This window comes from Epinephelus lanceolatus, chromosome 7, assembly GCF_041903045.1.
Source record: "Epinephelus lanceolatus isolate andai-2023 chromosome 7, ASM4190304v1, whole genome shotgun sequence".
Lineage (NCBI taxonomy): Eukaryota > Metazoa > Chordata > Actinopteri > Perciformes > Serranidae > Epinephelus > Epinephelus lanceolatus.
In genome coordinates, this window is record NC_135740.1 from 39,549,452 (window position 1) to 39,572,488 (window position 23,037).

At 40.7% G+C, this 23,037-nt stretch overlaps 1 long non-coding RNA gene across 1 annotated transcript in view; it reads right to left on the reverse strand.

The window, feature by feature from the left end:
* Positions 1–23,037, reverse strand: part of LOC117261015 (uncharacterized) — an 88,134-nt gene that overhangs the window by 61,608 nt on the left and 3,489 nt on the right. The window contains exon 2 of the long non-coding RNA XR_004501994.2: positions 9,071–9,162. This is a non-coding gene — a long non-coding RNA (uncharacterized LOC117261015). The remainder of the gene's footprint in view (positions 1–9,070; positions 9,163–23,037) is intronic.

A 23,037-nucleotide genomic window follows, 5' to 3' on the forward strand; every position in this document is an offset into this window, starting at 1 on the left:
CTTTCTATCCATACATATGAACTTTAAATATATTAAAATTATAAGGCATCTTTGAGTAAACTGTGAGTATCATTTAAGTAGGCTATCTTGTGGCCGGGCCGGGCAGTCAATCCCATCCCAGACCCTGAATCATAGATATACTCTGAATGTCATGTAGAGCTTCTATACAGCAGCGATAAGTCAGGTTTTTACTGCTCCACAGCAAGAAATGCCAACTATACTGTGCATCTGGTTTGATGGGTTTGTTGATCAAAACACATGCCTCAGCAATTACATTGCTCACTGTAGATTACATCCGGCTCTCAGAAAAAAAAGCTGTTTCATGTTTAAAAGCTTCTTGCTTACATTTTCAGATGCTTAGGGAGGGCAGTTGTACCTTTTAGCCACAAAGCCTCATTCTCAAGCTAAAAACAAGTCAAATCACACAGTGGCGTTATTATTACTCTATTTTTCATGGTGACACATTACCTTTTCACTAGACGTTTGTGCTGGATTTCAGCTCGTAATTAGCTTACCCCTTTCTGCTGTGAAAATATGACTTTATAATGTGCATCAATTACAGGACATAATAGCTCAAGGGTATGCAAGGAGCGTGGGGGTTGTTAAAGAGTCTTATCTTGGAGTGGAAATGTTCTGTCTGTGTTTGTTAAGATTTGATGGAAATTATGGATCACAAAATGCCCCTTAAGTTTAATCATTTTTAAAATTTGTCTGATTTTACAGTTGTTTCAGTGAACCTGTCATCGCTGCTCAGTGCTACAGCCCTGTAGCTCAGGTGGGTTTAAGATATAATGTAACTTAGTGTGTAAATCACACTGTATTTCTCATTGTTTTTATAGTTATATGCTGATTTAGATGTTAGATATCTTTAAATTACATGCAGCCAGGAAAAGGTCGGCAACTCTTTCTCTCAGGAAATTTATATTCTGCATATTTGTTTTGGCAGTTACATTTAGAGGTGGGAACAAAGTGTCATGTTCTCACCACATGGAAGTCACAGGGAGCAGGTCGGGGTGGATGGTGGGTGAGCAAAGTGCAGGACTCTGACACCAGAGAGTTTACATCCTGAAACATGTGTTGTTCAGTTTAGACAAACCAAACCCCTTTGGTTTCAGGTAAGGGAAAGATTACGTTTTAGTATAATCATGCTGTCGGTGCTGCAAGTAGAACAACAAAATGTAATCTGGGCGGCTGTACAAATCTTTCTCGTTGTCTATAGATGTAATTTCTAGGAGAGAGTGTTTATTAGAGGTAAATTTACTGCGTTCTAGTGGTTAGTTGAGCAAACCAAATGTAATACACACTATCTGCAAATTGTCTGTAGGTGTGAATATGAGCGTGACTGGTTGTCTGTCTCTATGTGTCAGCCCCCTCCAGGGTGTACCCCGCCTCTCGCCCAGTGTCAGCTAGGATTGGCTGTAGCCCCCCTTGCGACCCTTAAAAGGATGAGCGGTTACAGAAAATGAATGAATGAACAACGCATGAAACAAGCACAAATTGACACGCAGTCCCTGAGCGTCCAAGACTGACACTAGAGTGTCATAGTTTCACGTGTAGGCCACTGACCAAGCCTTGGTATATGAGGAGCTGGGAGTGAGACTGTGTTGGATCATGATGCCTACATTTCACAACTACTGTGAATGTAAATAAACCACTGAAGAGATTTAAACAGGCGTCTTAATTACACTATTTCACCAATATAAAAGCTTTCCTTTTGCCTTAAAGACATCTAAGTCTGTAAGGCATCATCACTGGTTCCAAATCTTGTCTACTTGTGACCCCTTGTCGTAATTTTCGAGTCTATTGCAATGTATTTTGAGTACTCAAGAGGTAAAAATCTTCAGTATTTCACAAGAAAAAAGCAAACTAAAACTTAACATACACACATTTTTTAAGTAGTAATGTTTTTCTATCCTGTCAATCATCCAAAAAACCCTTTGATTTTTTGTGTGAACCACAGGTAAGGAACCATTGCTCTAACATACAATATTTTTAGACTTAGATATTTCATGTTTGCACTGACAATGAATTACAGACCCTCTCTCATTCTGTGTTTTCTTTGCTTATCTGTCAATACCAGTCAAAGTATTCAAAGGTATTTGAAATATTTCTTAATGACTCCGTAGAAAGGCGGCACCCAGCAGTCGTTCCCTGCTCGTTCTTATGCTTTGTCAGTATTTCTCTAAACCTCTATTCATACTACCCGTCCAGCCGCTGTCTTTAGAAATCCCCTCTGTCCTATAGACCCACACAGCAGGTAATATCTCTCTGGGGCTGCCAACACCGATGTCTTTCACACCAACAGCCCCGTCAGACGACATCAGAAAGCAGCCCAGGGTGTGTTCATCCATTTGCCAGGCCCCTCCACTGTGGTCTGTCTCCATCAGGAGGCCAGTACCCCCTAAGACTTGGGAACCTATTTAATCAATGGCAGAGATTACAGTAGTCACGACCAGCTGGCGCCTGCTCGACACCGACGTCTTTGGTGTCCATGCAGGGGCCTGTTACCCCACTGCCTACCCTGCAGCCCCCTCACTATGAAGGGGCAAAGACCACCAATGGACTGCAGTCAAACACTGTGCCTTATGACTGACAGCCTCACAAAGCTGTCTTACAGTGCATTGTAAAGGCGAAGTCGTGAACTTGTGTTTCCCCTTGCATGGTGATTTGTTTATGTATCTGCATGTTGTACTATTTGTGTTCTGTTTGTTTTTGTTGCTCCCTACAGAGGCACGATCAACAACACAGGGTTTTGTACACTTCGAATTTGTGATTAGATGCTGCCTTCACTTCTGTCGTTCTGAGATTTTCTCTCGCTGGCACCCCGTTGACAGGCTTTCCATACTCCCCAGCATTCACAAAATAACATTCTGAAAGAGACATCTTTATGTCTCTGTGTTATTTTTCCGAGCAGCCTAGATTCTTAAAATATTCACGGTCATATTGGGTAAACCTTGGGCTCCGAGGTTGCCAAGGAAGTGTTGATAGAATTTGTTTCCTGCAGCAGCTGCTCTCCTGAACTCAGAGCTCTATACAACATCTCTGCTGGGCACCATCAGATGAGTCACTGTGAGTTTGTGAGGTTTTTCAAAATGGCTTGTTTGTGTTCTTTCAGAAAAAAATCAAAGTAATTCATTTTTAATGATATCCTGATGAGAGCCATTGATTTCAAATGAGGCTGGTTGGGGATCTGTTAACATTGCAGAAAAGTACAACGACTAAGTTTATATTACTGCTGCTACTGCTGACAGTTTGCTGTATAAAGCTGGAGTAGGCAGTTTCATATTGGCATCTTTGGGCAAAAATCCAATTGTAAACTTTTAGCATATTGTAACTCAAGTGGACTGAGAAAACACTAGACTTCTGCGCTTCCACTTGGCACTGTTTTGGGACTTTAAAAAAATCTAGCCCATGATAGGAAACTATGGCCACTCACAGGTCATGTCTGTGAGAGAGTGTTCCTATTAGCTATTCTACATATGCAGATGCATGCACACATTGCTTCAGTGAAAGCCTGACTCAATGGCTGACAGAGAGTTGCTATTCCAGCTTCGGCAACAACTGCCTACACTGTAAAGCAACCCAAAAAACAAAAATGGACTTATCAAAAAGAGAGTCTGGCAATAAATGAAATAAAACAAGTCAATATTGGTGTTACAAAGATGGAGAGAAAATGTTGCTAATACATTAGCCTTCTGCTAACTGGAGCTAAAGGCTTGTGGCTATGGCTTCAAGTTCACAGTTATGTAGCTCCTCAATCCCCATCACTTTAGACACCCAGTCAGTGACCGCTCAAACCCCAGCTCCAGGGGACCGTACAGCCCCGACTCCCTGCTGTATCAGCAAACTTTCTGTTGCTGCTGTTACACAGGTTAGACCTGGTGTTGCTGCTGTTACACAGGTTAGACCTGGTGTTGCTGCTCTCCACAGCCCACTGTAAAACTCAGCGCGGGTGGGTTTGCAATGGCTGAATTCGAGCAGCTCTATCTGCAAACCACAGTGGAGGGAAGCAAGGCGGAGGGACCGTTGGGTGACTGGCTAGCTAATTCTAGTCTCATTTTGGGTCTGATTAACAGAGAAAGAGAGAGTGAGGCAAGGAGGAGCAAAGCCAATGAGCTATGTGCAACTCTACAATAAAATAAGATGAAATAAATCAATGTATATCAATGTATGGGAAGCACTGGGTTAATGCAAGAAGTGCATGCAAATGCCTGTGGTCATCTGGTGGGAGGGGCTTATGACAGATAGAGGAAAGCTGCAGGCAGAGAGTACCTCCAATACTTCCATTCTATTTTAAATTGTTTGTTTGTTTTTTGCCTTTTCCTGATTTCTGCCAACTCAAGTAAAAAGTAATTTGGCAGATACAATCTGGGCCTAAATTCTTTTTTTTTTGTATTCTTTTAGTATACTTCAATACATATGTACTAACAAAAGGTGTCACTCATAGTCCTTATTATCACCTGACTCTGCACTTCCCCTCAGATCTACAGGAGTATTTGAGCATCTTTACTGTTTTCTTTACTGTTTTGATTCTCACCATTGTCATCAGAATTGTTTTCAGCCACAGCAAGTTGTTATCAAAAAAGCTCTAAAAACCAACTCTACACTACCTGCCCAGCAGACATGGACAAATCTAGTGAGTAGGTGAACATAGTGGAGCACTAAGCAGCTAAAGAGACAGATATTTCTCTCAGCAGTTGGTCGAGACCAAAACAGAGCAACAACAAGAGTGAATATTGGATGTACATTTATTATTGGACTGGAAACACCTCTGTTAACAAGCGTTCAGTGTTGTGAAATCACTACAGAGTAGCGTAAAATTCTAAGATACATAGACTGAGTGACTTTTCACGGTCCTCCTAAAAATGACCTTGGACGACTCATCTAACGAACTCTCCAGGGGTAGTTTTCTGGTCGAGGAAACAAGCAGCGGGGTGAAAGAGTGCCTTGTTTGAGCAGTCAGGTATGAGCTGTTCAGTTTCATGAATGTGCATGTTATATCCTCAGCCAGGTGAAGGCACAATCCACGGGCTGTTACCGGGGAGTTTTCTTTGGCCCTGAGATTGCAGAAGAGCGACAGACTCAAAGGCATCATACAGATCTTGTTGGCTGCTCCCACCTCTTCACCCTGCAGCTTTACCCCCCAAATGATGATAGAGAGCAGCTACTCCGGTGATGCTTTGAATTTTTATGGCACGTTTGTTTGCTTTGGCAAAGAAACAGAGAGCACCAGAGAGGGTTGTTGGGTTGGGACGGTTCAGTTTGAACTGTGATTCCTGGCATGATGTTGGAAAAGAGTGTCAGTCATTTTTAATTTGGGTTATGCTGATTAGACTGGGGTACTTTTGGTGTGTACGGTGGGCGATCTGTCATGACACTGTAGATGAAGATTGACAGCAACATTTTACACGATTCATGATCTTTACATAAACTATATACTATTGTATGCCCACAATGACTTTATCCACATATTTATTTTGTCTTGTTCGTCAACAATGGGAAACCAGCAAACTTTGGGAGGATTTTCTGTCATAAAGCCAAGGCCACATTAACCTGCTGGAGGGCCAAAAATGAGCAGCTGCCAATTAACATTCCTCCAAATTTGTAAGATTTGCGGTGTGGTAATTTGATTAAACAACAAGACCCTGTGACTAGACTAGATCCTTTTCAATATTGTGTGACACCGTGCAAATTTCCAAACTAATCTTCCAGGTTTAAATGAGCACAAATCACTTAGTACATAGTAAATCAAGAGCTTTGGACATTTTGACATTTTTAAACATTTTGGACACACTTAACTTTGGTTTGCCACCAAACTTAGTGGTTTAGACAATATCGGAACCCACTGACTTGCGGTCTGACAATGACAAAGCCTGGGGGCAATGGCCAGTATTTCTGGGGTTCTGGTGTAGCCAGCAAATATCCAGACCAAGACTTCCTCTTTCAGTTGCCAGTCATGTTTTACAGTTCAAGTAGCAACCTGAGACAGGACCAGACCACATTTTGGCTAGTCTCTATAAACTGATATCGGCATATGAATGCAGATAAATTAAAAAAAAAAAAGCTTAAAAAAAGCTAAATAGTCATCAAATGATAGTTGATGGGTTCTGAGATTGTATTTCAGCCAATGCATTCCACCAAACCCGCTCCAGTGTGATTGGTCAATATTACTTGGGGTACAAATAGTTTAGGAACGGAAACCAGAATGCTTACGTTACCGAAATCTTGTCCTGCTGCCAACAGATCTGATTGTATAGTTTAGATAGATGCCATTTTGTTTCCCGATTGCAGAATTTAACAATGATTTAAAAATCAATAGAAATGATCAATATACCATTTCAAACTTGACAAAATAAACACTCTAAATGGGTCCCTTTGTATTTCCTGTTTTGGGACGTAAGGACGTAAGCTTGGTCCCAAGCTGTTGCCGAGCGATGCAAATCCAGAGAAATGGTTGATAGAAAACTATAAAAATATGAAATAATAAGATAAAAGTTCAACCTGACTTTAAATGAGTCAGGAGTAACCTTTAACATAATTGATCTTTAATGGCACAAGTGCTTTTTTATGGTTGACACCTCTTCCAAGTGGCAGAAATCCCATTTCGGTATGAAACTCCTAAATTAGTGGAATTATACATGAATTTAATTATTTCAACCGTCATACTGTGTGATTGATTTGGTCTTTGTGACCTAAACTGTGAAACATAGAGCATAACTCCCACAGGAACTGGACAGTGCAGAGCCCTGTGTACATGAACTAAGTAACTAAAGTTACTATCATAAATATTTCAGCGAGAAAATTGCTTTCAGTCATAAATACATCATGTAAACGGGGGCGACTGGAACTGAGCCAGACCTCCTGTTACAGAGCAACACAATATGCATCACCTCATAAAAGGCACCAATTAACCGGGCCCTCGTATATCAGTTCCTAGTCACTTACAAAGTCATTGCCTTCCTTCCTGCCCTCATTATCATCACATACAGTAGGCACCCACAAGAGTGCACTTCACAGTAGTCGAGGGGAAAGGGAGGTATTGTTTTTTATCGGCGAGGGGTTTCCTCCAGTGTTCTCCAGCGGCCCCAGGGGTGGAGAATGGGGCTGTAGCTTTCCACATGTCCCTGTGTGACATCTCCATTGTGCTGGGAGAAAACACTCATGCAGCGCGGCGCAGACAGCATTCTGAAGGGTATGAATTTTGACAGTGAGACATATATCAAAGCAGCTACTCTGCATATCACAACGTCCGACCCACCGGGTTCACTGCGTAGAAACAATGAGGTGGAGAGTAACAGGCTTCTCTGGGAGTGTTTGTGATTTTCACTGACTTATGGGGTCAGACAGTATTTGTGTCAAAGGTTGCAGAGGCCTTGTGCTCTGCAGAGGTTCAATACAGCAGGGACTGCATATCATTTTTCGGATGCTCATCAGTGTGAAAAAAATAATAGAATTGCAAAAACAAAAACATATTAAACTGTACTCAGAAATGTTCAGGATGCTTTAGGTGAAAAATGTTAAACTATTGCAAATATGTCATGACAAGAAAATGCATTAGCCTGAAGGCGTGACTGATTTTATCTCTTCTATCAATGCATTTCCTATTTCTTCATTGCATTAAAAGGCTATTTAAGAAAATATACAATGATGGATACCTCAACTTTGTGGAACTGAAAGGCCTAATGATGCTACATGAAAAGATCTAATAGAAAATGTTTTTCCTTTGCTACTCTTTTAATAGAATCATCCTGATCTGTTGGTCTACCACTTTAGTCCAGACTGAAATAACTTAACCATTTGATGGACTGCTATGAAATTTTGAGCAGTCATTCACGGTTCTCAGTAGACGAATCCTAAAGACTTTGGTGATCCCTCATATTTTCATGTATAGTGCCACCAGCAGGTCAAAATGTTCACCTATCCAGTCAAATATCTGAACATCTACAGCACTATTTAAATTTGGTATTAACATGCATCTTGCATGTCTCTGATCATAAGTGGACAGCAAAGTACAGGTATGAATGCAACCAATGTGTCTGCAGACCTGATCGTGGATCTGGGCCACGTATGGTTACATTCTATAAGCACTATGTACACTAATGTGTCCTGGGCCACATTAAAGGGCCACTTTTGTTATCTGGCCCCTGCCAGAAAAGCAAACTTTCTGTTGCTGCCATTAAACAGGTCAGACACCATGCTGAAGGATCATCACCAAAGCTGCACTTTTCTTGGCAAACAGTCAGCTCAGCCCCTGCCTGGTTAGCACCAGCTAACACAGCAGCAGCTGCTAAACAGTCCTAAAAAAGTCACACTAACACCGAAATGGCTCGACTCTGTCCTAAAGGCCCAGACACACCAAACTGACATCGAAGACCTAGTGGCGATGAAAGCCGACTGAAGGGTTGCGTCACGTTGGTCTGTGTCTCGGCCAAAAAGTTGCACATGAACACACCGCAAATACTGCAGCTGAGGGCCAACCAGCAGATATGTTCTGTGCTGCATGAGAGGAAATAACTCTCCACATCAGCAGGTAGTGGTAGTCTGTAATTGCCATTCAAAAAGGGAAACTAGAAGACCATCATGATGCTAGTTAGCCAGTTAGCACATTAACAACACAATCCAATGTTAAAAGAACAGAGTACATTTACCGTGCACTGGGCAACAAAAACACAAAGCATCACAAAACATTTCTGCTAAAGAGCTCAATTGCTAAAGAAAAATGATCTTACCTAATGGAACAACTTTGTTTTGGTCTCACTCCCTCTTGACTTAATTACTTTGTTTACTTTCCTCACTTCCATTTCTCTTCTCGAGCTCTGAGCTGAACTGCTAATCAAAATGATTTCATTCACTGTAAGGCTCCGCAGTCTCAAATTCAACATGCCAAATTGCATAAAAAAACAGTCAACCAACGGTGCAAGACACATGGCAAAGACTAGGGCGACATACACTCTCCGATGGCCCAACATTGACTTTGTGTGTCAGGGCCTTAAAATCTGTTAATAACTCTTAGTTAACATTAGCTGTGTGATGCTAACAGTTAGCTGTGTCACTGTGTGGGCGGACTCACCAACTGTCCCTGACGCGGAGCTTGCACTGCTGCAGCGGTCGTCTCCTAGTGGCGGGTGCTTAAGTGTGCGTTTAGAACGATAGACCTCCCACCTGTTAAAAACAACAACACATTTAGTTTTTGCAAATGAAACCGATGTACATGTTTATGTGCATACAGAGCCAGGAAGTGAGATCTGATCATGCATGAGGAGACACATTCTAATGTGTGAACAGACAGACATAGATCTGTCCACTTGTGATCGGATCAGCCAAGATGCATGATACCACCAGGAGTAAACAGACGCTAAAAGAGATTGGCACAATTTGGTACAGGTTCAATAGTTTTCAGAGGATGTATCCTGCAGACTTGGGTGACCTCCTCTTGTGCTACCCTGAGGTTGACAGTGAAATGTCACAGAATTAAGTTCAGCTATTCATGTTCCGCTCAGGATGAATTTTAATCACAGTGGTGATCCTCTAACTTTTCATCTAGCGGCATCATCAGGTCAAAATTTTGAATTTGCCCAATACTTAAGTTCATAACTAAATATTTGCAAAACCAATGACATCACCATCTTGTTAATCTCTACTTTGTGTTCAGTGCTAATTCTTAAATGTTAGCATGCTCATGTTGAACATGGTAAATATCACAGACTGAAATATATTTACTATTTAGCATTACAGACAGAACAGCATTACAAACATTGAATCATGCACACAATCTTACAGAAGTCTCCTTTTCCTAATCTGAAAATATTGGACCAAAAAAAAAAATCTCTCACAAGTGCAACCGCTTTGCCAAAAAGCAAACAAAACATCTTGTTTAAACACATTGAAAATCTGGCTCACAGAGTGGTATTTTGCTGAAGCGGTGGTGTGGTGGCAAACAGGAAAGTGAAGCAGCTCAGATTGAGACAAACAGTGCTGCTGTGTTTTTATAGCCTATATCTCCACACAGCAAATGGTGCTTTGCGCCATATCTGCCCCCTACATTATTTACACCTCGTTTTTATTAGGGCAATCTTGACATGTGTGCCCGGTGATCGATGGGAGTGCTTTCTTTTTTTATGCTAGCCCTGTAGGGTAGCCAAAGTGGGCCATGGGCTTCTGTCTTTCAAAAAAATATGAAAAAAGGGGTAAATATAATGATGTGTTTTTACTGCCTTTGTTTAGATTTTTTTCAACCGCAAGGATTTAGGATGGAGAATGTGTCAAAAACCGGAGATTAGAAGAAGATTATTTTGGGGGAACGAGTGTGTTGCAACAGCCAGAGGGGCTTTGAGTGTGTTTGATGTCACCGAGGCAAAGACCAAATGTAAATATACCTCTTATTATAGTAAATGGGTTGACCTGAGAGTCAACATGGATCCAATTATTTCTTAATTTTAATCACATACAAAGTAAATCCCCAACCAGCTATTCATCCATGACCACAGTATCTAATTTGCAGCGGGGTTAAAGGGTTATTGCAACAATTCTGAGTCCCTTTATTTGGCAAATACATTAAATAGCTGTCAGAGAAACGGGCACAGAAAAACATCTACAAATACATAATGAAACAAATGTGATTCAAGCACCATGCTGCTCAATTCAGGAGGTGATACACGCCACTCATTATGCATTCACTGCTCTGTTTTTGTTACCATCATGATTGACACGTCCATACAGTAAAAACCAAGAGTGGAATTCTGAAAAGCTCACCTCAATAATACATATTTATATTAGTTGCTGTTGAAATGCTATCCAAATAGATCTGACCTTGCCTCAGCTGGGGAACAAAAATGAATTATATATAACCTATACAGACTTCACTTGGCAAATAAGGGGGAATAATACGTACTATGAAGCGCTGAAGATGCACTTTTCAAGCCGTTAAGCCAGGGGGACCTCCACATTGGTGAAATGTCAAAGCCTGAAATCCACAGGAGATACATTCCTGGATTTGTAAAGGGATTTTCTTTGAAGCCAATGCTGGTGAATATTAATGTCCAGAGGAACTGCGGTTGTCTGGCTTTGTGCGGCTCAAAATGGTCACGACAGCACGGAGAGAGGCTGCACAGGTTGCATTATTAAAATTAATACCAGAAATAACCTTAAAATTAATCTGAAAATGACTCCTCTCCTCACCTGAGGTCAAATTTGCTGCGCTGCATTGAATCTATTCAGAGAGTTACTAAAATCATCTTATAAAGCTTTAGTAGAGGAAGTAGTAGATGGCGAAATACAGTTTGCCCAGGTTTACAAAGGTTTCATACAATTTATGTGTGTGACTGACAATACAGTGCATCGGTGTACATGTACTCATGTACTCTTAGGTTCTTAGGTACATTTCATGATAGGCTACTCTATCCCTCTGCTCCACTATACCTTTCAGAGGGAAATATTCTGCTTGTACTCCAATACCTTTATCTGACAGCTTAGTGCTGTGCTGATTAATATATAAGTACAAAACACATTTTAATGCACTTATAGAATTAACTATCCTCCAATAGAATTACTATCCAGTAGCATATAGTAGAGCAGCTCCACCACAGCCAACTACAACATCAAAATGCAGCTTACACATCAAGCATCAGTTAAAACAATCCAGTTAAACTCCAAAGTGGAAATATGTAAAACTAGAAAGAGAAAGAGTAGAAAGCTCTCTACTCTGGAAAATTTGTGTACTTTCAACAGATGAGGTGCAACACATCTCAGAAGCGTCCCAGAAGCTAATAAAAAATACTCCCCCGCCTCTTATCTATTTTTGACGGAGCTGCAGCATGTTGCACAGAGCAGACTGAATTTTTCTGCAAACAGGCCCCATACGTAAAATTAGGCACAATGTGATTATGAGAATGAATGCATTTTTGATGAATAAAACACAGCCACATATCTTTGATCCACGTCATTCACAACTGGAATTTTAGGGGAATTAACCTCATCTGTAGGCTACAGCACAACTAATTAGGGAATAACAACATTGGACATAATTAAAGCAGACAAAAAAGAAAACATTTAACTAAACAGCATGGTTACTAACTTAAGGCAGAAGCACAAATATCAAGGATATGCACAGTACTGTTTTGCCTGCTGGCCCTGCCTGTGAGTTCCCACTCGGCTCATAAACTTGATGTCACAGATTTTATATCACTTTTTTTGGCCTGAGGAAAGTTTTACAACCATAAAAATTCATATTAGATAGAGTTATAATTGACCTTGTTTGCAGTTCCAAGGTGTCGTGTCAACAGTTTTACAGACGTGTCTTTTATAGGGAAACTGCCTTTGGGCCACAGGGGATATTTTTCACTGTGATACTGTGAGTGGCCACTGGGAAAAATTTGCCTGCAAGGCTGAGCGACGTTCTTGGCAGTCCGGTGGCACCTATGGTATCACCAGTGTATAAATGTGTGTGTGAATGGGTGAATGGTGCTTGTGTTAAATGATTTGAGTGGTTGCTGAATCTATTTATCCTAGGAATGCTCGTATGTGTCGTTCTCAATGGACATGGACAAACACCATATTTTGATGTTTAATTTGGAGGAGCTGTTGCAAAATATTCACCCTCCTTTTAGCCCAGTTTTGGTCTCCACCAACATAAGAGAAAAACATTTCTTTGTTTTTGTTTTTGTTTTTTTCCATTAACTGATTGCTCATTTAAGCTTACGTCACTGAGCTGTGCAGTCAAAACTGTGAGTGTGGAATAAAATAATAAATAGCTGCTGTGTGTAGAGCGGCATAATTCACTGTGCGTTTCTACCCTTAGGCATTTGATCCATTGTTAGCAGAAAACCACTGCTTCTAAACTGTGGTGTACATTAGTTTGAACAAATGTTAATCAGATTGTATTACTGAGCACACATCTTTTGATCATTAAAAGTTAACACAAATTTCATTAAACCTTCATTAAACTGCTGTGAAATGTGGTTCAACTGTGTGTTGACCCGCTGGACGTTAACAGATAGCAAACGCATCTTCTTCTTCCTCTTTTTCATGTACAGTATGAATGACTTGACTCCCACACCTCTATCATTTCAATCAGATGTATTATGTTCTGCCTCCATCACTTTTAAGGGATGTCACGAGGTCACGCTGCAGCAGGGATGAAGTCATGACTCCATTTTATTTTCAATCTCATCTCCTTTGATTCAGTATTTTCCTCTGATGGTGATGGCTCAGCCACAGAGTTCCCAAATTAGAAAACAGCCTCCTTGAAATGAGTTATTGGCCGATCTTTTTCTTTCTTAGTGATTCAAACTTGATACATAACAAAACTGCAAGTGAGCATGTATAACTGGAGGATGGGGGCAAGTATAGAAATACAGGATATGCAGCAAATAGTAATAACTAATGAGTGTGCATACTTCTATACAGTATATCTGTACCATAGAGAAACACACACACAGTAAAAGGGCACAAAACAGCATGTTCAACCTGCTGATATTATAAAGTTGAACTCAGTCTGTTGCTCCACAGTATTAGTTCTGCTATGGTTGTCTGCCTCTTTGCATTATTTATTCATGCTGTTGACAAATTGTCACTGCAGTGTGGACCGTTTATTCAGTTTTATAACATTTGCTAGAAAAAGGAGTACAGCAAGCAGAAGTTGAGCATGGTTTTGAATTTCAAGTGAGGAATGGTAAAAATGAAAACTAAATACTAGTTTAGCCTGTCAAAGATGTGACTTGTAGTTGTTCACAGTGACACTGTTCGCAGCCTTTCTGAAACTGGCAGCATCAATAAAATATCTTTGTTCTTGCAGCTCTGTGTGCTCCATCTCCTGATTAACTCTGATATGTTTGAACAAATTTGTGGTACTTCCACTGGAGCATATTAAAAGGCTGGCCAAACAACCAAGTTATGCTTCGACTTTGAGGAGTGTGGACTGGATGGCTAATGTCCTTTCTGACAGTAGGAGGTAATAATGTGGTGGTATCGTCACAAGAGGGCAGTAAACAAAAGGACAATTTGTGTTTTTGTGAAAAACAAATTGTTTAAAAATAGCTACACCAATGAAAATCAAAATCGAAGGAATTCCTGCAGTCTGCCTCTGATTTTGTTCCCTCCAATTAAACTCAACTAGAGTTGGTGTTAAAAGCAGACAAATCCAAATCCAAAAAAATTCATGCTTTTTTTGAATTGCAAAAAGTGCTTTTGGAGTGCCAAAGCACACCCTGGCACAAACTGGATTGTTGGTAAATTTGGAGTGCTGTTAGAAGGTACCGTTCGGTTAATCAGAACACTACACTTACTGAGTGGCAAAGCAAACTCTGGGCACTTTGTCTGGGGAGATGGAGCAGCAGAGCTCCAAGGGGAATGAATGTGTGATTAACTTAACTGTTTGTTAATTCATGTAGAAATAGAACGCTCTGTTTCTTCAAACAACAGCACTCTCATTTTAGTGTATAGTGTCAGATTGGATTCTTGAATGCACCCCTAATCTTGCTAAGATCTAAACTGCTCAACAGGTTAAAATGTTGGAATGGTAATAACATATAAGCATATAGATATTATTACTAATCAGAGCTTGTTTTTCAAACTACACACTGAAAACTTCAATTAAGGGTGCTTTCACACCTGCCCTGTTTGGTTTGGTTTAATCCAATGTTTGGGCGGGTGTGAACACAGCAATCACACTTAGGTGCGCACCAAAACAACCTGACTGAGACCTTCTTGAAGAGGTGGTCTCAGTCTGGTTACAAACGAACTCTGGTGCGGTTCGTTTGTGGTGAGAACGTGTTCTGACCTGGATCTGAACCAGCTGCAGTCACATGACACATTGTTTGGGATAACATGAGCATGTTACAGTCCTGGAGGATTATTAATGTGCACCTCCTCCTGTACTGCCTTAATATGCACATTCAGCACATCCAATGCATCAAAACATTGTTTTCTAGTTGGAGCCGCGCCTCGTTTTCAAACTGTATGGTTTGACTAAAATGAACAATGACAGCAATATAGTCCACGATGAGCAGCGCTAAAATCAACCTGCGTAGTTGTCCCTCCATTGTGACATTAGAAAGTGTCACATTTATTTTGCAAGTGTACTCTTCTTCAACGTTTTGTTTACTTCCTGGATTTTTCCCACATGGAACTTCTGACCAATCAAGAGGAGCTTTCTCACAGAAGGAATTTGATCTGGTCTGCTTGTAAATGCTGCCGTGAGAACACGAACCAACTCTAGGCAATTATACAACTTTATAACAAAATTAGTCCCTGATTCAGACCAAAGCAAGATGACTCTAGGTCTGAAAGCACCCTTAGTTTCTTTTTCAGTAATGCATCCTTTTTCTCCCTCCAGCCAACAGTTATCTGCTCTTTACAAATGCTCCTGATCATTAATTACTGCCTGTGACCACCACTGTACACAATATACTGTTGCTTTAAGGTTATTTCTGTATGCATTGGTTGGTTTTATATATAAATCTCTCCTTGAACTGATTCCTTCTTATCTGTGTCCATACATGTGTAGAAGACAAAATCAATACAGCCTGTGCTCTCGCAGTATTCTACAGATGTTGGTCCCCAAGGTTCAGACAGGACTGGGCAAAAATGCATTTAAATACGCTGCCTCTTCTTCCTGGAATAATGCTAGTACTGAAGGACTTGGAATTGTCAGGGGATTTAAGTCACTTTTAAAGGATCTGGAAAATAGCGCTCTTGGTCAGTGTGATTGCGCCTGAATTTTTCACTGAAATCGTTTTAGAAAATGACCTGTTTATGTGTTATTATTGTACTTCTGTATTGCATTTTAACTGGATGTTGTGCTCGCTCATTTGTGGTGTGTGTCAGTCTGATACCAGCTGATGCGTGAACTCTCCATACAGTAAAAATCAACGCAAGACACCACAGCAATAAACACTTATCATGGATGTTGCAAAAAAAGGATATCTCAGGGTTCGTCAGTTCAGCGAAAATAAATTTAAGTTAATGAAAATTGAACAGATAACTTGTCAAGGCTTGATATGAATAATGAACTTTTAAATGGAGGGGGCATGATAATTAACTCGGCCGTGGTAGACAAAGGTATATGAAAGTCAAAGCCTGGCAGATATACCACACCACAAGGGCATTTTTTTTGTCTTGAAATTTGAAATAAAGACCTTGAGAGCCTCTAATCATCAGCTGGGCACTGCTGCAGAGAAAGAAATAATGATTAAGACGGAGCTCAGCAGACATGAGGACAGTGTACTGCTGCTTGCCTCTGCTAATAGCAGGAGAACGGATGGAGAGGAGAGACTGGGATAAGAATTTCAGTGATTTCTTTTGGACTGAGGGAATTGCCGGAGAACGCCATTTGATATAATTGCCTCCATATGTGGAGGGGCTCTTGAGATAGCTGCGGCGCTGGGTTCCTCTCCCTGCATCAGATACCAGTGTCTAAAAAATCATTTCTGTTGAGCACAGAGACCCAGAGCCTCCTGCCTCTCCTGGCTCTGAGCATGTCATGCTGCCGTGGATAATAACGCTACCATGTGGACCTGGTTCAGGAAAAACACTTCCATATGTTGTGTGTGCATGCTTCCCTTTCAAGATTTATGAATGAATAAGCTTCAATCGCTCCCAAGTCCATACAGCCGGTGACGAGCTCATGTTTGGAATTTCACAATGAAATCCATTCGCTCTTTTGCACTGTGTTTGTTTGTGGTTTTGCCAAAGTACTTTCTTTAGCCGAGGATATAGGATAGTGTGTAACTGATGTCCTTCCTCTTTTACAATTACTCTGAATATGTGGTCGCACTGTGACCTGGTTCTGATTGTTTACTGCAGTGAATTTAAAGACATGCACATGGAAACGCCTGAAGAAACTGTTACTTCAAACATTATAATTTAACAAGTCTCTGTGTCCCTGCATGTGTGTAACTTTGTGTTTCTTTACTGTGTTTTGTTATTTATCTGGCGTAATACACATTCACTGAGCAGTTGATCATTATGACGTTAATGGGGCAAGTTTTGGTCAACCCAATCATCAGGAAAAAAAATACTGGCATTGTACACTTCTGCAAACCATGAATATGTTAATTTTCCATATTATTATGTAGTGAATATGTTGGAACTTTGTGTTTCAATAATGCTGTGGTTAGAGTGTGGTTAGATGTAGGCATAAAAAAAATTGGTACTGGGAAAAGAACATCTTTTGGCTTTAGATGCTTATGGAGAAAGTGACTCACAAAATAAGGAATAGGGAGGATGTGTTTGAGAAAAGGCTGCTTAGAGAAGATGGGAGACTATAACTATACTGTTATTGTATTTAATGTATAAAAATGTGTACAGTGTATGAGCTATTAGAACACCCTTTTTTCTGTATCATTATTATACTGTGAAATTTTCTTTGTAATGAATCGTAAACTTAAACAAACAAAAGAAACAACAACAAAAAACAGGTTGGAAGGAACAGTCCTGGCAGGAAAAGCAGTGATGTCTTTGCAAAAAACAACAGCAATTTGTGCCTCTATACCAGCAAGAAAAACAGCACTTTCTTGAAAAAACAAAGATGCTCGTCATGCCACTATATCAGCAGGAAAAGCAGCGATGTCTCTGTAAAACACAAATGCTTTTTGATGCACAATCTCTGCAGGAAAAGCAGTGATGTCTTTGCAAAAAACAGTTGCTTTTTGTGCCACTATACCAGCAGGAAAAACAGCAGTGTCTCCGTACAAAACAACTGCTTTTCCTGCCACTACCCTGACAAGAAAAGCAGTGCTGTCTTGATAAAACAACTGCATTTCGTGCCACTATACCAGTAGGAACAGCAGTGATGTCTCAAAAAAAACACAAGCGCTTTTCAATCCACAATTGCTGCACGAAAAGCAGTCATATCTTGAAAAAAAGAACAGTTTTTCGTGCCACTATCCCCGCAGGAAAAGCAGCAATGTCTTGGTAAAAAACAGACATTTTTTGTGCCAGGGAAAGCAGTGATGTCTTTGCAAAAATAGTCGCCTTTTGTGCCACTGTACCAGCAAGAAAAACAGCAATGTCTTGACAAAAATAAAAAATACAACTGCTTGTCATGCCACTATTTCTGCAGGAAAAGTAGTTTGTGTCTCTGTAAAAAACAACTGCTTTTCGTGCCACTATACCAACAGGAAAAAACAGCGATGTCTCAGTAAAGAAATAAATGCTTTTTGGTCCACAATTGCTGCATGAAAAGCAGTGATATCTTGCAAAAAACAATAGCTTCTCGTGCCACTATCCCCACAGGAAAAGCAACAATGTCTTGGTAAAAAACTGCCGATTTTTGTGCCACCATCCAGGCAGAAAAAAGCAACATTCTAGGCAAAAATCGCTCCGCTTTATGTGCCAAAAACGCCGCTAGAAACACAGCTAGGGATTGCACATTGGGTGCCTAAATATCTGCTGAAAGAACATCAGTTACTCACTAAATCATAACTGGTTTTATTGCTTGTTGATCTTGAACTGTGGTCTGCAGTGGACTACAGCTTTTCAGGCATCTTGCTTAAGTGTCACACCATCCAACATCCTCTCCACCTCCAGTCAGTTCATATAGCACATGACTTTAAAAATTTTGATATGATTCATGTGAAATGTTCAAATGTAATGTATTTGTGTTTTGCAGACATATACATATACAACATTATCTTCTACTGAATGGACTGTTTCAGCCCACAGTTACTGTAAAAACTTTAAAGGCAGACAAACAACATTAGAGCACATACTGCAGAATAAACACAACAAATTCAACTACAAAATCCCTTCATTGCCCTTCTGAATGTTGCATATAACAGTTTCTGATCTGACGCCTCCATGGTGAAGGTTCAGATTGATTTAGGCACAAAAACAACAATCAAATGTTGACTGCTGGTAGGAAATGTGAGGCAAGTGGTGGCTTTGTGTTCCTCAAGCCATACATCCGCACCAACCTAAAAAATATTGTGGCTGTATATCACGTTAGTTCCACCTTTGCTCTTGAAATAAAGGGTCGTAATTCAGGGGGCTGCCAGAAGTCTTTGTCAGTTAAACATTAATAATACAGAATGTCACTTTTAGTAATTTAAACAAACGACTGATGCTGTTGTTTTTCTCAGGAGGGCAGCCTCAGCAGGGTGTCACATGTATGAAAAAACAACCTCATAAATAAACTGACATAAAGCCTCTGTTGCCAAGACAAACATCTTGAAAAAAACATAAATTCAAGCTGTCATCAACAATATTAACAAGCAGTGAAGGAGTCTGTACTTCGGTTTACACTTTGTGACTTCTTACAATGCCTTATTAAGCATATCTTTAAAATGTATATATTACAGATTCTGAAGTTGTTGGAAATCAATATGACAATTAGGACAAATTACAACAACAAATGGAGCTAAACATGTTAAGGACAATAATATGTTGCTGTGTTACAAGCAAAAACAAGAGGCACACTAGAGACCATGCAGGATCCGTCCACAATACAGCAATTGCAACTTAAAGCAAATATAAGTCAGAAGCGTAAAGTGAGGGGCCAATGACCCCTTCCCTACTTCCTACCTCTGGACCCCTTGCTTGGACCACAGTTGGACAAAACCTGTGCACAGACAGACGTGTACTCTTTCCCATCAAAATTAGTTTGTATATAGGTGACAGACTCCTTTCCTTTTGCCAGTAGACCGGAGCCATGTACACAGCTCTGCAGCAGATGAGTGTGCCTTTCTGATTTTTTATATTTATCATCATGAACGTGCTGGAAAACAGGGTTAGTAAACAGTGGAAAGCAGCACAGAGGCCAGTAAAAGAAGTTATGGTTACGGTTACACTTCTTTTTTATATCTGTAAGTTTTCAGCGTCTCTTTCAAACTCAGTGCCGATACTTTTGTATGATGTTCGAGTGCTGCTTGGACGGAGACAGATGGAATTTGTGGCGGAGCGTCATTGCAAAGTGTGTGTCCACCCTGGTGTCATATTTCCATCACTGCCAATTGGAGCTAATTGAAGCTGGGGCTGATAAATACCAGAGATCACTGCAGAGTCATCTGTCCCAGGAGTGAATGCCAGTTGTGACCTTTCCCACTAAAGACAAAAGCCAGTTGTTAGTGGGTGTTGGTGTTTATTTTTGTCCCGGTGGAAGGGGCTGTATAAACGCCATTCAAAGTAGATCCCACTTCATGAGGTGTCTCCCGGACCACATTTTGAAATGATAGCACACACACACACACACACACACTCACAAGGTGAAAACAATACCAGTTGTGGGGACCTTGTTGCGGCTGGTAATTACCCAGGGCTGTAATGACACATCAATCTGGGTCGATACATCCATTCAGTTATCAGAGATCCAATATCATTGATGCAAAGTGAAAACATCGATACATATTATCAACTTTAAGATGCGCCTTTGTTTTGAAATTCCTATGGCACATTTGTGTCCAAGCATACCTTCTTCCTAAACAGTGCTTGCAGCCGAGCAGCAGGCAGACAATGACAAGCAGCCAAGAAAAGGACAATGAGGATATTTACTGATATTGTCTCATATCAGTTGAAGGCCCTTGAATTAAACTGAATTGAAATCATGTCATGGCAGCCTTTGTGATATCAGCAAATATCATATTGTGGTCCAAAAAATCAATGTAGTATCGTATCGTGAAGAAACCGATGTTACATAATTAACAGTAATTACAGAGTGATTTTATAGACCTGAATGAAACTTATCTTCTTTCAAACTATAAAACCAAAAGCCCCTTTGTGAACAATCTGAGGTTTAAAAGTCTCTTTTTGGCCTGTTGTAGATCTCAAAAATGAATCTATAAAGAACTGTAACCCATCAGCTTCCTCTAACCATTTGAACCACATCTGAAAAGGGAGTCATCCAATTCCTGCCTGACTACAACCTCTGCTCTTGTGGCAGTTGGACATTGCTCTGCAGAGTCGTGCTGAACCTCTTGAGGGCAGTGCAAACAGTGCGCTCAGCAGAGGCCTCAGCCGCCACAAGCATGCTCGCCAGTTTTCTCCAATTGACATTTCCCATCATGCCCACACAGCCTGCATCAGTATTCACAACCTGAGTGGAGGAGGCCACTGGGGAGAGGAGGAAAGTGAGAGTGAGAAAGAAGACAACACAGTACAGGAATACAGTGGGGCATTGAGCCTAGCCGGGTCATTTACCTCCCTATCTTTGCTTTCCTTATTCAGCGTTCAAGTTTCTAGTGTTTCCTCGAATACAAAACATTAAATGTAAAAGACCGCTCATTGCATTAAACACAGAAATGGGAGTCGAGGCCTGAGGGTTACAAAAGAGGGAGAAGGAAGACAGACAAAGACAAATACAGACTTAGATGGAGAAGACGGAGATGTGGTCTGAATGCTCAAGCACCATCTTGGCCCGGGCTGGCCCCACAGCCCAAGGTCTCAGGAAGTGATTAACCCTCCTCAGATACCACGGGATGATGTGTACACGCACGTGTGTTTATGCGTGTGTGTGTGTGTGTGGGAGTCTGGTGTGGGCAGGCAATCTCTAAGCCCTTCTCCTGAGGCTCTCCCTAAAAGTGGGGTCATCACCCCTTGATCTTGAAATTGAATTCCGATGATTCTGGTTTCCCCCCGCGTAAAGCCTCTTCCCTCAGGGCTCTTTCACCCACACACCGTGCAACAAGACCTCCACTGCAGCTTCTATCCTCTTCTCAGTTTCATGGAAAATCTAATTCCAGTTAAATTGGATACTTCTTAGTTGACTGATATGTAGAAAGTTTTTGTAAATGGTTTATTTGATACCTACTGTATCGAAAATGTGAGCAAGATCCAAATTCCTTGATTATTCCAAATCATTCCTCGAGGCCTGTAACCCAGCAGCCAATCAAACGACTTATCCGCAACTCAGTGTTTCTGGTAAAATTATTGTGTTGTGCACAATAGCTCAACAGCAATTTAATTTAAGCTCAAAGGCAATTTAATAATTTCCGAGATGAGACCAGCAGCAGCGGCCAAGCTCCAATTCCAGCTCCTAATTTAGATTCCGGTTTTGGATTTGAATCAGCAACAGTGAATCTTAAGGTGCTTTGCAGACAAAGCAGCACATTTGCTGGCTGTCGTTCACTTTCGGGGGAGGGCGAGGCAGATGTTTGTTGGGTAAATCTGCCAGACGAGGGAACCCAGCCAGTCAAGCGAGTGAAGAAATGCGTACATCAGTTCGGTGTTCACCACAGCCCCAAACACACCGGATGCCAAGCGTGAAGTACCACATGCCAGAATGAACACAACAAAGCAGATGCAGCAGAAGTGTTGTGCTCCAAGCTGCAGCCGCGAGCGTAGTTTGACCTATACTGAAAATCTTTAATGGGCAGAGGAGGGAGGCATGGTTAGATGGATTTACCAAGTTTCTCACATGTAAAGAAAAAGAAACTGGCATGTGTAACAGCAAATAACCCATCTTCCTAAAAACCATGCTTATACTACAGTACAATCTGCATTTTCAAATATGTTTTGTAGGAAGTATAAAGATGCCTGGAATCTTTTTTATTTTTGGTAAATATAACAAGGAACTCCTAACATAAAATTTCCATATTGAGTATTTGTAAAAAGTGCTCACTGTGAATATACTGAATTTGCTTTCTTTGTATTCAGTCCTTGCAACCAAAGCATGATTAAAGTTTTTATGGTTCTGTTAAGGTGACCCAAAACATCTGGTTGGGGAAAGATCATGTCTGGGTTTAATTTCGAAAAAACGCCAGTGCTATATTAAGACACTGGGTACATTGACTTTTTCAACATTTAAAGACATATTTCACTGATTGAAAGATGGTCTTTTTACAAAACACATCTCTGCAATAGTTTCTTCATCAGATGTAGGAAACCTACAACTACCAGAATGCACAGCACCACACAGGACCAATAAATGCTCCTAATGGAGGGTGACGTAATGCAAGCCTGGCCATTTGACATCGGAAACAACAATTACAGTTAAACAGTGCACTAAATATATTTCTGAAAGTGTTTTAGGTGAGAAACAAGCAATGCAGTGACAGAATCTTGGTTTATATTTGATCAGCACTCCTAGTTTTACATTTTGAGTTTGGT